This window comes from Hemitrygon akajei, chromosome 22 (genome assembly GCF_048418815.1).
Source record: "Hemitrygon akajei chromosome 22, sHemAka1.3, whole genome shotgun sequence".
Lineage (NCBI taxonomy): Eukaryota > Metazoa > Chordata > Chondrichthyes > Myliobatiformes > Dasyatidae > Hemitrygon > Hemitrygon akajei.
The window spans coordinates 47,327,832-47,343,093 of NC_133145.1; the positions used below are offsets into that span (position 1 = coordinate 47,327,832).

A 15,262-nucleotide genomic window follows, 5' to 3' on the forward strand; every position below is an offset into this window, starting at 1 on the left:
TAGGAATACAAGGGAAGAGAGCTGATAACACCATGGCGCAAGCAGCAGAGAGAGCGTCCAGTTGGCTTTAGCTGTGAAGGGACGATAGTAGTTGGATGTCTGACCGTTGGGGGTAGAAGACTGATCACCTTCTGCTGTCCCACCATCCCGAGGATGTTCCGGGTTAGGGGATGAAATGTCTGGAGACAGGTGGACCCGGCTGATGACTTAACGGTCCAGCAGCAAAAAAATCACAGCTGTTTAAGGTAAAGACTTTACTAAGCAGAACTCTATTGTTGACGTAGATGCGAACCATACTGAAGCATAGCAGTTAGTGTGACACTATTACAGCTTGGGGCATCGGAGTTCAGAGTTCAATTCTGGTGTCCTCTGTAAGGAGTCTGCATGTCTTCTCTGTGGAATATGTGGGTCTTCTCCAGGTGCTCCGGATTCCTCCCACAGTCTGAAGATGTATCAGTTTTAGATTAATTAGTCATTGTAAATTGCCCCATGATTAAGTTAGGATTAAATCAGGGGTTGTTGAGGGATGCTGGGCAGCACAGCTTGAAGGACTGGAAGAACATATATCAGGCTGTACTTCTAACTAAAAACAAAATAAATAAAAAAACAATTTGTACTTGAACATAGTAAATTCAGCCAAGGTCCTGAAAAAGGCCACTTTTCGCCAGAATACTGCACAGACTCAGGAAAAGCCATTTATTTTAGAATTTTAACCAAGAACTTAGTGAAAGAGGCTGATATTAAGAAGTCATTAAACAAGTTAGGGAGATTTCCAGGGTTTAGGTCTTGACAACTGAAGAGTGATTAAAATCAGGATGCTTGTGGATATGAAGGTGGAAAAGCATTGGTATTCTGGATGGTTTGAAAACTGGAGGAGGTAAGAGATATAGGGATGGTAGCAAGCAATTATGTGATTTGAAACAAAGCAGTACCTGTGGAAGATGGTGTCAGTTAATACAGGAATCAGGAGCAAGAAGTTGATTAGTCAGAAATTCAGTTGAAATTATGTCCCTTAAGCAGAAATGTTCATTTGTGGAGATGTTGAGCTTGAAAAGCAAATGATAGGGAAGGAGCAGCGTACACTAATTGCTACAGGAACACAGCAGGTCAAGCAGCATCTGTGGAGAGGAATAAGCAGTAGACATTTCAGACCTAGACACTTCATCAGGAATGGAAAGAAAGCAGGCAGAATCCAGAATAAAAAGGTGGGGGTGGAGGAGAAGTAGTAAAAGCTGGCAAGTGATAGGTGAAACCGGCTGAGGGTGGATGGAGGAGGTGTTCTGAAGTGAGAAACTGGAAGTGATATGTGGATGATGGTGGTAGTAATAATAGAATCTTTTTGGGCCAGGGAGAGAAGTGAAATTGTTGAGAAAGTTAATTGGGTAGTTAACAGTGTTGCCTTGAGTGCTTTGGACTTACTATTAAAAAATTAAATCATCTGCAGTAGGAAAAAAGAAGACAACTTTTATCTATCCATTACAGGATAATCATGGAATAATATGCAATGTGAGCAGGCCTGATAATGCTTTGTATAGTGAAGAAATATAGAACCATAGAACACTACAGCACAGAAAACAGGCCATTTGGCCCTTCTAGTCTGTGCCGAAACTTTATTCCGCTAGTCCCATTGACCTGCACCCAGTCCATAACCCTCCAGACCTCTCCCATCCATGTATCTATCCAATTTATTCTTAAAATTTGAGTGAGCCCACATTTACCACGTCAGATTGCAGTTCGTTCCACACTCCCACCACTCTCTGAGTGAAGAAGTTCCCCCTAAACTTTCCCCTTTCACCCTAAAGTCATGTCCTCTTGTATTTATCTCTCCTAATCTAAGTGGAAAGAGCCTACTCGCATATACTCTGTCTATACCCCTCATAATTTTGTAAATCTCTATCATTCAGCAAATGGTTAAATTGTACCCATTCGTGTGTGTGTCTTGGGGTTAAAGAGAACAAGCATAAGTGCTTTAAATGCAGAAATGATGTGAGTATTATGGAGATCACTAATTGATTGCATACCCACATTTTGTGCTGCTCTGACAATTCCTATTCATGTGGAACAAGACTAATGTACATAAAGTTGTCTCTAATGTCCGTTATAGTTTTGGCATGTTAAGATCACTAATTAAAGTGGATGCTAGTTAGCTTACTGAAGTAGATTTCAAAACAGCTCATCACGAGTGAGAAGTGACAGGTCAGGAAATTCTGATGGTGGGTCAGGACCTAATGAAGGTTCTCAGCCTGAAATGTTGACTGTATATTCTTTTCCATAGATGCTGCCTGGCCTGCTGAGTTCCTCCAGCAATTTGTATGTATATATTAGGGACTATTCCAGAGTTATGAAATTATGGATAGCTTGATTATGGATTAATTGAAATTAGAACCAGTCTTAAGGAAATAAAACATGTTCACATTTACTTTCAACTGATATGTTAATACCACCAAACCAATTGACGTGAGTGGGATATTTTGACTCTCTCCCATTGAAACGATGCAGGGCAGACAATAGATAATTGTTCATGTTAATTGAGGTAAATTAAAAACTTTAGGAAGAGACCAGGGAAGGGATGAAGTGGCCATCTGTTGTATTAACACAGATTCTGCAGAGGCTGGAAATCCAGAGCAACACATTTAAAATGCTAGAGGAACTCATAGAGTTAGGTAGTACCAACTGTACAATACAATGTGTTGTGTTAAGGGTGTACCCCTGCTATTTAATGTGCAGTACAGGAGTGGTCTTTTTTGCTGTGTAATATGTTGATTTAATTATATAGAATAATCAGGGAGCTGTACCTCAGCAGTGTAACAAAAGAGCTATCTTTTGGGTGTCTGGAGTTTATGCTTAGAAGTTCTTAGACCAGCTGAATATTTGAATATTCAGAGTTCTGCTTGTTGGGATGTGCTGTCAGTGTAATTATGTAAAGTTACTTGTCTACATTCAAAATGTTAAGTGAGGTGATTATAGCCATTGAAACTGTATGATGCACCATCAATAACTCACGCTGAGACGTAGGAAGCGAGGTATCGGCTTTTATTGACTGGAAGAATGAACAACACTACATCCTGGGGAATGGGGCAGGGCAACAGGCCTCAGTCGCCTTTATACAGGGGTCTGTGGGAGGAGCCACAGGAGCAGTCAGCAGGGGTCTGTGGGAGGAGCCACAGGAGCAGTCCAGACAGGTATATGTAGTTCACCACACTGTAGTTAATTGTTTTATTTTCCGTGGACTGTGCTTTTTTCCATAGATGCTGCCTGGCCTGCTGAGTTCCTCCAGCATTTTGTGTGTGTTGCTCGGGCTTCAAGCATCTGCACATTTTCTCTTGCTTGTTAATTGTATTTTGTTATCTTTGTGTTCAAAAAGTATAGTATATGTACTTTGATAAACTTACTTTGAACTTTGAAAGCATTGTGTGAAGAGGAAACATTCTGTCTGAAAGATCCACTGATTTAAATAAAGACTTATATTTCCCAGTTACAGCTTCTCTGTAGCTCAGTTTAGTCAGTCACAGTAATACTAATGAGGTAAGCTTTAGGTGCTTCAAGTATTTGACCTCAAGCTGCAGAAAAGAGGATAGGTAGAAAGGTACAGAGCAGGAATTGCATCATGATATGTCTGAATGCTGTCAAAGTCTTGCTACACAGTTCAAGGAGGCAGATGACCTGCTTGCACTCCTGTTTTCATGTGTTCTCTTGATATCCTTTGTTGTATTCCATGCTCTCAGCTGTTTCTTGATATCATGTTGTGACTGATTTGGCTGAAAGATGCTTTCTGTGATGGGGAGGATGTTCGGAGAAAGCTAAAATGAAGCAGCATCATCACAGCATTTGTCAGCCTTGTCTTTAATTCTCACACAGGCTCTCCTATCTTAGAGGATTTGGATATTCTTGTAGCCGCCTTCTCCTATAAAGATAAAAGATGAGTTTAATTTATCACATGTATGTTGAAACATACAGTGAAAGCATCATTTGTGTCAACAACCATGTGCTGGGAGCGTCTTTTGCTGACAACTTTTGGCGTCAACATAATATGCCAACAATTTACTAACCCTAACTCGTGTCTTTGAGATTCACAACAAGCAATAATGATACTGCAGTGCCATGGTCTGTTTGTTGATTGTTTGATCATATGGTTCTGTCCTCCTTAGTATGCACATAGCCTGGTGCCTCATTTTATCTATGCCTGGTATGCCATTCCACAAATCCTCATTGAGTCAGTGTTGATCCCCTGACTTGATGATAATCACAGAGTGAGAAATGTACCAACCCACGGAGTGGTGTACATTTCTCTGCTGCTTATCGTCAAGGTACTTTGTGAATATCCAGCTTTGCATTTCCCTATCTGTTCCAAGTCTATCCCATTTAACATGATTATGGAGCATGTCTATTGTATGAAGAGCATACATTGGTTACTTAGAGTCATAGAGCAGTACAGAACAGAAACAGGCCTTTTAGCCCATCTAGTCCATGCCAAATTGCTATTCTGCCTAGTCCCACTGATTTACACCTGGACTAAAGCCCTCCGTGCTCTTCCCATCCAGGTACCTATCCAAACTTATCTTAAATGTTGCAGTACTTCTACCATCCCTGTGGTGGATAGATGCTTCTGGCACACTTGGGTTGTAATAGATTTATAGACATCTACAAAGGAATTTTTATCTAAATATAGAGTTGATCCCTTAGTGATAGAGAGAGGATAAATTATCTTGTGGAACAAAGAACTTTTCAAATTTCATATTTCCTTCTGATATAGGAGGAGGTCATTCAGTTCATCAAGCCTATGTCAGCTCTCTCAGGATTTCCATCAATCTGATTCCCTTTCACATTTCCCAGCAGCAAAACATAGAAAACCTATGGCACAATACAGGCCCTTCAGCCCACAAAGTTGTGCCGAACATGTCCCTACCTTAGAAATTACTAGGCTTACCTATAGCCTTCTATTTTACTAAGCTCCATGTACCTATCTAAAGTCTCTTAAAAGACCCCGTCATATCCGCCTCCACCACTGTTGCCGGCAGCCCATTCCACGCACTCACCACTCTCTGAGTAAAAATCTTACCCCTGACATCTCCTCTGTACCTATTCCCTAGCACCTTAAACCTGTGTCCTCTTGTGGCAAGCATTTCAGCCCTAGGAAAAAGCCTCTGACTATCCGCACGATCAATACCTCTCAAATTAAACAAATATTTTGTGTCTGTTTTTACTGAAGAAAGCACACAAAATGTGGTGGAAATATTAAACAGGAAATGAATGAGGAACACAGAGAAATTCATATTAGTGAAATATTAGTATTGGAGAAACTATTGGGATTGAAAGGCAAAAAAATTAACAGGACTTAGTGACTTACTTTTTATTGTATTGATGGGCAGGGCTATGAAGATACTATGCTCCACTATTTATTACCTACAAAATTCCTCACAATGCATTTTAGAGGTTGAGAGACAGCAAATATAATCCTACTATTTATGAAAGAAGGGAGGGGAAAATACAAAGAAATGCAAACAAGTTATTCGGACGTAAAGAACAGGAAAATTGCTGGATTCTGTTGTTAAGGTATTGGTAGCAGGGCATTTAGTAAATAATACAAGAATTTGGTGGAGTTAACATGGTTAATGAAAAGAAAATCACGTTTGACAGTGTCAGAATTCTTATGATCATAAGTGTCAGAATGGATAAGAGTAAGACAGTTGATATAGTTAATTAGAACTTTCAGATTGGATACCATAGGAGAAATACTAAACAAAATTGGAGTGCATGGTAATATGATTAATATACTGGTATTGGTTAAGTAATAATTAACAAAATAGAGAACTGGAGTAACAGACCATTTTCAGGTGTACAGGTTATGACTAGTGAGATATTACAGGGTGTGGTGCTGAGCCCCGACTGCTTACAGTTCATATCAACTATTTGGATGAAGGGAATCATGTGAGGTATATCCAAGTTTATGAAGCTGCAAGGAGGATGTAAAGCAGCTTCAGGGGGTATATGTACAGATTGGCGAATTGGTTTGCAAGCGACAGAAGTGCTATACCTGCCCATTCACCTCTTCCCTTACCTCCGTTCAGGGCCCGAAACAGTCATTCTCACCCTCCACCTTTTTATTCTGGCATCTTCCACCTGCCTTTTCAGTCCTGATAAGGGGTCTCAGCCCGAAATGTCAACTGTTCATTCATTTCCATTGATGCTGCCTGACCTGCTGAGTTCCTTCAGCATTTCATGTGTGTTGCTCTGAATTGGTAAGACTGGCAAATGGAAGACAATGTGAAAAACTGTCATTTAATTCTCCTTGATTGCAAAGCTGCAAATGTTTTATATGACAAGACAGAAAAGTGTTGGTGTTCAGGTAGAATTTTCCATTTCTGAAAGTCAACATGCAGGTCCAGCAAGCAATTAAGAAGGCAAACAGAAGGTTGTCCTTTCCTTGAAAGAGGAATTGAGTACAAGAGTGTTGTATCAATTATATGAGGCTCTGTTGAGATCATTCCTGGAATATTGCTTATCAATCAGGCCTCTCATGATCTGGATAAATTCTGAAATGCTGCCAAAAGACAAACTGAATATTGTCAAGCAAATAATAAGTGGGTGTTGTCAGATACTATTCATGATTTCTTCCTGAAGTTTATTGATAATTGGGAGGTGATTAAGATGATAAGCAACTAGGTCAGGTTTGCTGTTTTATTGTGTGGAGAACATAAAACATTATAATACGTGAACAGGTCCTTCAGCCCACCAAAGTTCAAAGTAGATTTATTATTAAAGTACATATATGTCACCATTTACAACCCTGAGATTAATTTTCTTGTGGGTATACTCAATAAATCCATAATAGAATCAGTGAAAGACTGCTCCAACTTGGGCCTTCAACCAGTGTGCAAAAGACACAAACTATGTAAATACAAAAAGAAAGAAAGAATAATAATAAATAAATAAACAATAATAACAAGAACATGAGATGAAGAGTCCTTGAATGTAAGTCCATGGCTTATAGGAAGATTTCAATGATGGGGTAAGTGACAGACAGACAGACATACTTTATTGATCCCGAGGGAAATTGGGTTTCATTACAGCCGCACCAAGAATAGTGAAGAAATATAGCAATATAAAACCATAAATAATTAAATAATAATAAGTTAATCATGCCAAGTGGAAATAAGTCCAGGACCAGCCTATTGGCTCAGGGTGTCTGACACTCCGAGGGAGGAGTTGTAAAGTTTGATGGCCACAGGTAGGAATGACTTTCTATGCCGCTCAGTGTTACATCCTGTTATCCTGTTTGGTTCAAGAGCCTGATGGTTGGGTAATAACTATTCCTGAAGCTAGTGGTGTGAGCCTTGAGGTTTCTGTGCCACCTTTTTTATGGTAGCAGCGAGAAGGGAGAATGTTCTGGGTGGTGGGGTACCCAGATGATAGATGCTGCTTGCCAGTGATAACACTCCATGTAGTTGTGTTCATTGGTGAAGTAGGTTTTACTTGTAATGGACTGGGCCATATCTACTTCTTTTTGTAGGATTTTTTGTTCAAGGGCATTGGTGTTTTCATACCAGGTTGTGATGAAGCCAGTCCATATACTCTCCACTGCACATCTATAGAAGTTTATTAGTTTTGGATGTCATGCTGAATCTTTGCAAACTCCTAAGGAAGTAGAGGCACTGGCATGCTTTCTTTGTAATTGCACTTACGTGTTGGGCCCAAGACAGGTTCTCTAAAATAATAACACCAAGGAGTTTAAAGTTGCTGACCATTGCCACTTCTGATCTTCCAATGAGGACTGGCTCATCGACCCTCTCTGTGTATAAAACAAATCTCCTTTAAACTTTCCTGCTCACACTTTACACTATGACCTATCATACTTGCTATTTCAACCAAAAATATGCCTCTTATAATTGTATACAGTTCTATTAGGTCAACCTTTTAGTCTGTGCTCCAGAGAAAACAGTTCAGGTTTATCCAACCTCTCTTTAGAGCTAATCAAAGTAGTGTTCTGTCTAAAGCATCCATATTCTTTTTAAAGCATGACTACTTAAACTTCACAGAATATTCCAGATATGGGATCAAAGTTGTATAAAGCTGCAACACAATTTCTCAATTTCATTTGATCTTTCAAAATGTAATACCTCACACTTGTCAGATTCTATTTTCTTGCCTAAATTTCCAGCTGATTTGTATCCTGTTGTATCCTTTGACAACGTTCATTGCTATCCACAACACCACCAATTTTCGTGACATTTCCAAACTCATTAACCAGACCAGCCACATTTTTATTCTGATCATTAATACATATTACAAACAGCACTGGACCCTGCAGTACGCAACTGTTCAAACACACTGTGGCCAATCCAATGTTGTACCAATTTACTATGGATCCCATGTGACCTAGAAGGAAATGGCTTTGCAGTGTTACATATTACACATTACAAAGAGCTAGCCTGAGGGCTCAGACACAGTCTAAAGTTTATCTGGTTCAAACAGCTGTTAAAGATAATAAAAAGAAGTATTGAGTTGGAGATGGTTGTGGAAGCTTGCCGGGCAGGGTGTAAGACAATGGAGAGATTTGAACTGAAGGTGTTAAATTTGGGGCAATGGGGGAAAGTCCAAAGAAGCTGTAAATGAGTTGGAGAATGTTGAATGAAAAGAGGTTTACAAAGTATTCAGAATAAAGAGGATACGAGTGAATCTGCAGATGCTGGAAATAAATAAAAACACAAAATGCTGGCAGAACTCAGCAGGCCAGACAGCATCTATGGGAGGAGGTAGTGACGGCGTTTCGGGCCGAAACCCTTCACACCGTCACTACCTCCTCCCATAGATGCTGTCTGGCCTGCTGAGTTCTGCCAGCATTTTGTGTTTTTAGAATAAAGAGGATGCCGGATTGGTAAATGTATCAGAATCAGGCTTAGTAACTGATGCACCATCAATAACTCCCGGAGACGTGAGTTAAGGTAGGCTTTTATTGGCTGGAAGAAAGCACAAGCAGCAAGCGACCACCACACAACATCCTGGAGACTGAGGAAGGGGCTGTGCCTCCAATCGCCTTTATACCGGGGTCTGTGGGAGGAGCCACAGGAGCAGTCAGCGGGGGGGGGGGGGGGGGGGGCGTGTCCAGACAGGTATATGTAGTTCACCACAGTAACACTGACGTATATCTTGAAATTTGTTGTTCAGCAGTACATTGCAATACATAAAAAATACTATAAATAATGACAAGAAAAATTAAATATGTGGTGCAAAAAGAGAGTTAAAATGGTGAGGTAACATTCATGGGTTGGTTCATTGTCTATTCAGTGGGGGAAGAAGAGGTTCCTAAAATGTTGAGTTTATGTCTTCAGGCTTCTGCATCTCCTCTCTGATGGTAGTAATGTGGGCTAATACCACTGTGTGTCAGATTGAATAAAAAATATCAGAAGCATACAACAAAAGGTGAAACTCATCAGGAACAGCTGCAGAAGTAGTACTTGTGATAGAATACTATTTGTGATAGGAGGAAGTGACATATGGGAATTTCGAGAAGATATACTGAGCAAATGGGAAGACATTTGTAGCGAGGGAGAAGGTTTTTACTTGGAACTAAAGGTGGTGTGAGGGATTGGGGAACTGAGCAAACATTGGGAGGTGTCTGTGTGCAGGAATATACATAGTGGCAGGAAGAATTGGTATATGCAGATTCACTAAAAAGATACTGGATTGATATATCAATTGAAGTTTTCTGGGTAGTTTCCACAAATGTGGTTTATATTGCCTATAAGTTAGAAGTTGAGGATTGATTAAAATTACATATTCGAAATGATAAATAGTGAGGATTGTGCAGGTACAGAGGAGCTATATTTTTAGAATCCACAAGAGCCGGACAGGTAATGAGCCACATCATCCAATTTGCCCTTTTATTCCTGACTACCTGTAATCACAATGCTCTCCTTTACCTTTGCTTGACGTGTCAAACTCCCAATTGAATCTGGCTGTTAGTTTGTTCAGGAATGCCTATGTGGCACATTGATTAGTCAATGTGTATGCAGGTGAGTCAGTTTTCAGAGGTGATATTACTCCCAAAATCTAAAGGTGAGACACATTGAGGGGTTAGGGTTGTCTTACTTTTCACCTAGTATGCTTTCTGTGTGGCTCAAATATCTTCCTGAGGGAAAAAAGATGAAAGCATTCTGAATCTAAAATCTTGATTATAAAATGAATTTGCCAAATAAAATTGCAGATTGTTCCATTCTAGTTATTATCAAATTTGTTTCTACTAAAAATACTGCTTCTGTTTTACAAATTGAAATGTCTTCATTTGTTGGATTATACTGTTCCTGCTGTACAGAGTAATCTATAAATGGTCTTTTTTCTGTGATTCCTGACAATATTGTGTGATAATAATATCAGAAAGTAAATCATCCCACAAATGATGGTAAAGACCAAGAGTAGATTAACAACCAATACATTACCTTCATAAGTGAATCACTGCAAGGGCAATGGATAAGAAAGAAATAAAGTAAAGCAACAAATGCAGACAGATGATAATACATTTATATACATTAATAACTGTGTAGGTAAAAGCAATGTGTGGTACCAATCTGAACTCAAGGATGCTTTTCTTCAAAGCTTGAAAACTTCATAAGAGTGTCTTATGACTGGCTGCATCACTACCTGGTATGGGAACTGTACCTCCCTTCATCACAGGATTCTGCAGAGAGGGGTGCGGAGAGCCCACTGAGTCTGTAGTTGTGAACTTTCCATGAATTCAAGACATTTACAAGGACAAGTGTGTAAAAAGGGCCTGTAGGATCATTGGGAACCCAAGCCATCCCAACCACAATCTATTCCAGCTGCTACCATCCGGGAAGTGTACCGTAGCATAAAAGCCGGGACCAACCGGCTCTGGGACAGCTTCTTCCACGAGGCCATCAGACTGATGAGCTCACACTGATTTGAGTGTACTCTATATTAAATTGACTGTTCTATTTATTATAATTTATTATAAACAACTGATTGCACATTCAGATGGAGACGTAACAAAGATTTTTACTCCTCATGTATGTGGATGTAAGAAATAAAGTCAATTCAATTCATAGAACATGACCATTTCTGTAAAGATTAGGAGATTCCAAGTTCCAAGAGACATCATGCCACAGGAAGGAATTGGATTCTGCTGAATCATCCCACTTTTGGCTCTGTAGGAGAAGCCAGAGGGTGGTAGTAGTTGGTTGCCTGTCTGATTGGAGGCCTGTGATTAGTAGAGTGCCGCAGGGATCAGTGTTGGGTCCGTTGTTGTTTGTCATCTATATCAACAACCTGGATGATAATGTGGTTAACTGGATAAGCAAATTTGCAGATGACAGTAAGATTGGGGTTGTAGTGAACAGCAAAGAAGGTTACCTTAGCTTGCAGTGGGATCGGGACCAGCTAGAAAATTGCATTCAAAAATGGCAGATGGAATTTAATGCAGACAAGTGCGAAGTTTTGCACTTCGGTAGGACCATCTAGGTGAACAGTAGGGCACTGAAGAGTATGGTAGAACAAAGGGAACAAAGGGGTAGAACAAAGACTCATAATTCATTGAAAGTAGCGTCACAGGTAGATAGGGTCATATAAAGAGAGCTTTTGGCACAATGGCCTTCATAAATCACAGTACTAAGTACAGGAGATAAGATGTTATGTTGAAGTTGTATAACATGTTGGTGAGGCCTAATTTGAAGTATTGTGTGCAGTTTTAGTCACCTAACTACAGAAAAGATGTAAATAAAGTTGAACAAGTTTAGAGAAAATTTACAAGAATGTTTCTGGAGGATCTGAAAGATTAAATAAGTTAGGACTTTATTCCTTGGAACATAGAAGGTTGTGAGGTATACAAGATAAGTTTGTGGCCTAAGGTAGAAGGAGTCAGTTTTGGAAAACTTAGCACATTTATTTTTCACCCTCCCCTAGTGTTGACACATGTTCTCGTGGACCTCCTTGGGTGATAAGCCTTTGAGACTGAGGTAGCAGATGACTGCATGAAGGCTGATGTTGTCCATTTTCTCAGACAGTGCTTACTTGCAATTTTCAATTATCTGAAACAGAAATACCACAAAAGTTATTAACCTCAAACTTTCTGCATAATCACTCAAAGAGTTGAACTGCACGCGCATATAACAAGAGCTGTATAACTCATCTCCTTCTACCTTAGGCCACAGACCACTTTCAGGAGGTCCAAGATGCCAACTTCTACAAAGAAGGGATCCGTATACTCCACGACCGCTGGACTAAGTGTGTAAATGTAGGAGGGGACTATGTTGAAAAATAAAGGTGCTAGGTTTTCTAAAATTGACTCCTTCTACCTACCTTAGGCCACAAACTTATCAATCACCTGTCGTACAAAATTATGAGAGGTATAGATAGGGTACATGCAAGCAGGCTTTTTCTGCTGAGGTTGGGTGGGACTACAACTAGAGGTTATGGGTTAAGGGTGAAAAGTGAAAAGTTTAAGGTGAACATGAGGGGAAACTTCTTCACTCAGAGGGTTGTGAGAGTGTGGAATGAGCTACCAGCATAGGTGCTCAATTTCAATGTTTAAGAGAATTTTGGATAGGTATGCGGTTGATAGGGGTATGGAGGGCTATGGTCTTGGTATAGGTTGATGGGAGTAAGCAGTTTGAGTGGTTTGGCAGGGACTAAATGGGCCAAAAGGCCTGTTTCTGTGCTGTACTTTTCTATAACTCTATAACTTAAGGTCTGAAACACTATTTATTGCCAGTTTGGCTATAATTACTAGTCAACAGATCAGTCTGACACATTAAAATTCAGATCTAGATCATTCAAGAAGCATTCTATCTACATGAAGTGGAATGTGGAATTTGTTTGTTAATAGGTTGATTCCATTAAAATTTGGAAATGTCCTGCTGATACCTACAGAATGTTATTAGAAGAGGAGACCAAAAGGCCATGGTGCAAAGGAAGTAAATAGAACTTATCATCTGATTAGTCATTTTATATCTGAGTTGGCAAAAGTAAATACTAGAGCCAAGGTGCAGGCTGCTTTCTTTTGAGTTGATTATCAGTTTGTTTCCCTCTCCTTGCTCCCACCTCCATACCTGTATTCACAATTTTGTTAACTGTTGTCTCCCTTTGATACCATCTATTCTGATGAATATATTTTCCTCTTGTCCTTTCAGCAATTTCTCTATTCCCCTTATGTTCTCTTTCCAGTAGACAGATAGCCCTGCGCATTCGTACAACTGATGTTTCCTCTTGTGTGTATGTCAAGCGTCCACCTTTGCTTAGCAAATATCAGTCATAGCACTGATCTTGTGTTTCCTTTTGTAATGCAATTTTGTCTATATGAAGGATTCTTGTGATGATTTGGTCATGAAGTCAATACAAGATGTATTTCGGAGACAAGTGATTTGGACCCAATTCTGAGTCTACTATGTAAATGGAGAACATCAGTCCTATGTGCTGATATATCGAACTTCTACTGCTCCAAAGAGTAAAACTGCTCCTACTGCTTCTACTTCTGTCTCCATTGTCTCCAATGTTAAATGGTCAATAATTCTTGGCCCATATGTGCTCCTTTGTTCTACCTCTGCCTTACTGTAAAGTTATTTCTTAGTGTAAGGTGGTGGCAAAAGAATCAAAGGCTGGTTGATGTGTATATGAGATAGAATAACATTGCAGTGCTACAGAGAAAGTAATGGAGCTGGAAAGGGATTGATGGGGTTGTTCTGCTGCTAGATTAACCTTGATGGGCTGAATGGCCTCGGTATTGTAATAAGTAAGTAACATGTAGAACAAAAATGTGTCTTTGCATCTTAGAGTAAGATGGGTTGTCATTTATTCAATGCAAATTAAATTAGAAAATGCTGGACACCACTTCTGTCCTCTATTTGTTCTATTTGTAAGGCTTTTAAATTGCTAATCCATGTTGCTAGGAACTTTATAAACATACCACACTAATCCTGTACTACTATTATAGAGCCAGCAGACTATATGACATGAAGGTCATCTCCGCTCTTAATATGAGTTTGAAAAGATTTACTAATCCCTTCCTATTAAAGTTTTAAATTTTGTGGCATTTTTTAATGACAATACTTAATTATTATTTGGTTATTTGATTCCCAAGGAGCTGCAGATATATTCATAGCCCATGCAAATGCCCATGTAAATACAAGCCAACCTGCTCTTCTTTAGCTGGCTAATTGTACATTTAGTGCTTTCCCTAAGGCTAATGCTAAAAGTGGTGCTTGGTCTTTAATGGCATCATTGAATATATCCCTTCCCACTCTCAGTTCACAACAGAGACTCATATCAAAATCAGGTTTATAATCACTCACTTATGTCATGGTTTTTTTTGAGGCAACAATACAGTGCAATACATAAAATTGCTACAGTACTATGCAAGAGACTTAGTCTCTCTCTCTTTCTCTCTCCCTCTCCCCTCTCTCCCTGTGTAGGTGAAGACGAGGAACTCTATCCCACCTTGATTATTTATTCCTCTCCATAGATGCTGCCTGACCTGCTGAGTTCCTCCAGCATTTTGTGTGTTATTCTTGGATTTCCAGCATCTTCAAAATCTCTTGTGTTTATGGATGACCTGCTTTGGTGGACGAACCCGACAGACCCCACGTGTTGTCCCTCCTGGAAGGACTGTTTGGGACCGTGAACGGAGGTGAGGGAGACCCCTGTGATCCTTTCGGATGTTCTCACAGTCCTTTGTAGGGATTTCTAGTCCGATGCTTGGCTGCTCCCACACCAGATGGAGATGCAACCTTTCAGGACGCTCTCAATGGTGCTCCTGTAAAACGTAGTTAACGGGAAGGGAGGGAGCAGGCAGGGGGAACCTTGTTTGCCTCAATCTTCTTAGGAAGTTGAGGAATTGCTGTGCCTTCTTGTTCAGGGAGGTGATATTAGGGGACCAAGTGAGGTCATCTGTGATGTTAACTCCTAGGAACTTGGTGCACTTAAATCTCTCTATGGAGGAGCCTTGTATTCGTAAAAGAGGAAGTTTCAGCTGCACCTTCCTGAAATCCACAATGATTTCCTTGGTCTTCTCCACATTGAGGCTTAGGTTGTTCTTCTCACACCAGTCACTCCACTTCCTCTACACAGTCTTGTTATTATTCTTGATAAGGCCAACCACTGTTGTGTCATCCACAAACTTGATGAGCTGGATCCTGCAGCACAGTCATGCGTCAGCAGTGTGAACAATAACAGGCTGAGCACACAGCCTTGGAGAGCACCAGTGCTCAACATAATGGGACGAGTGATGTTACTGCCTCACACAGACTGACTGTAG

General features: G+C 40.1%; 1 protein-coding gene across 3 annotated transcripts in view; it reads left to right on the forward strand.

The window, feature by feature from the left end:
- The window catches only part of arsg (arylsulfatase G), a 213,746-nt gene that overhangs the window by 58,696 nt on the left and 139,788 nt on the right, over positions 1-15,262 (forward strand). The window contains exon 1 of one of the 3 annotated variants that reach the window (XM_073026172.1): positions 14,527-14,635. The exons of the other annotated variants lie outside the window; for them this stretch is intronic. The gene's annotated coding sequence lies outside the window, so the exon portion shown is untranslated. Of the gene's footprint in view, positions 1-14,526; positions 14,636-15,262 lie in introns of those variants that run through there. 3 annotated transcript variants of the gene reach the window in all.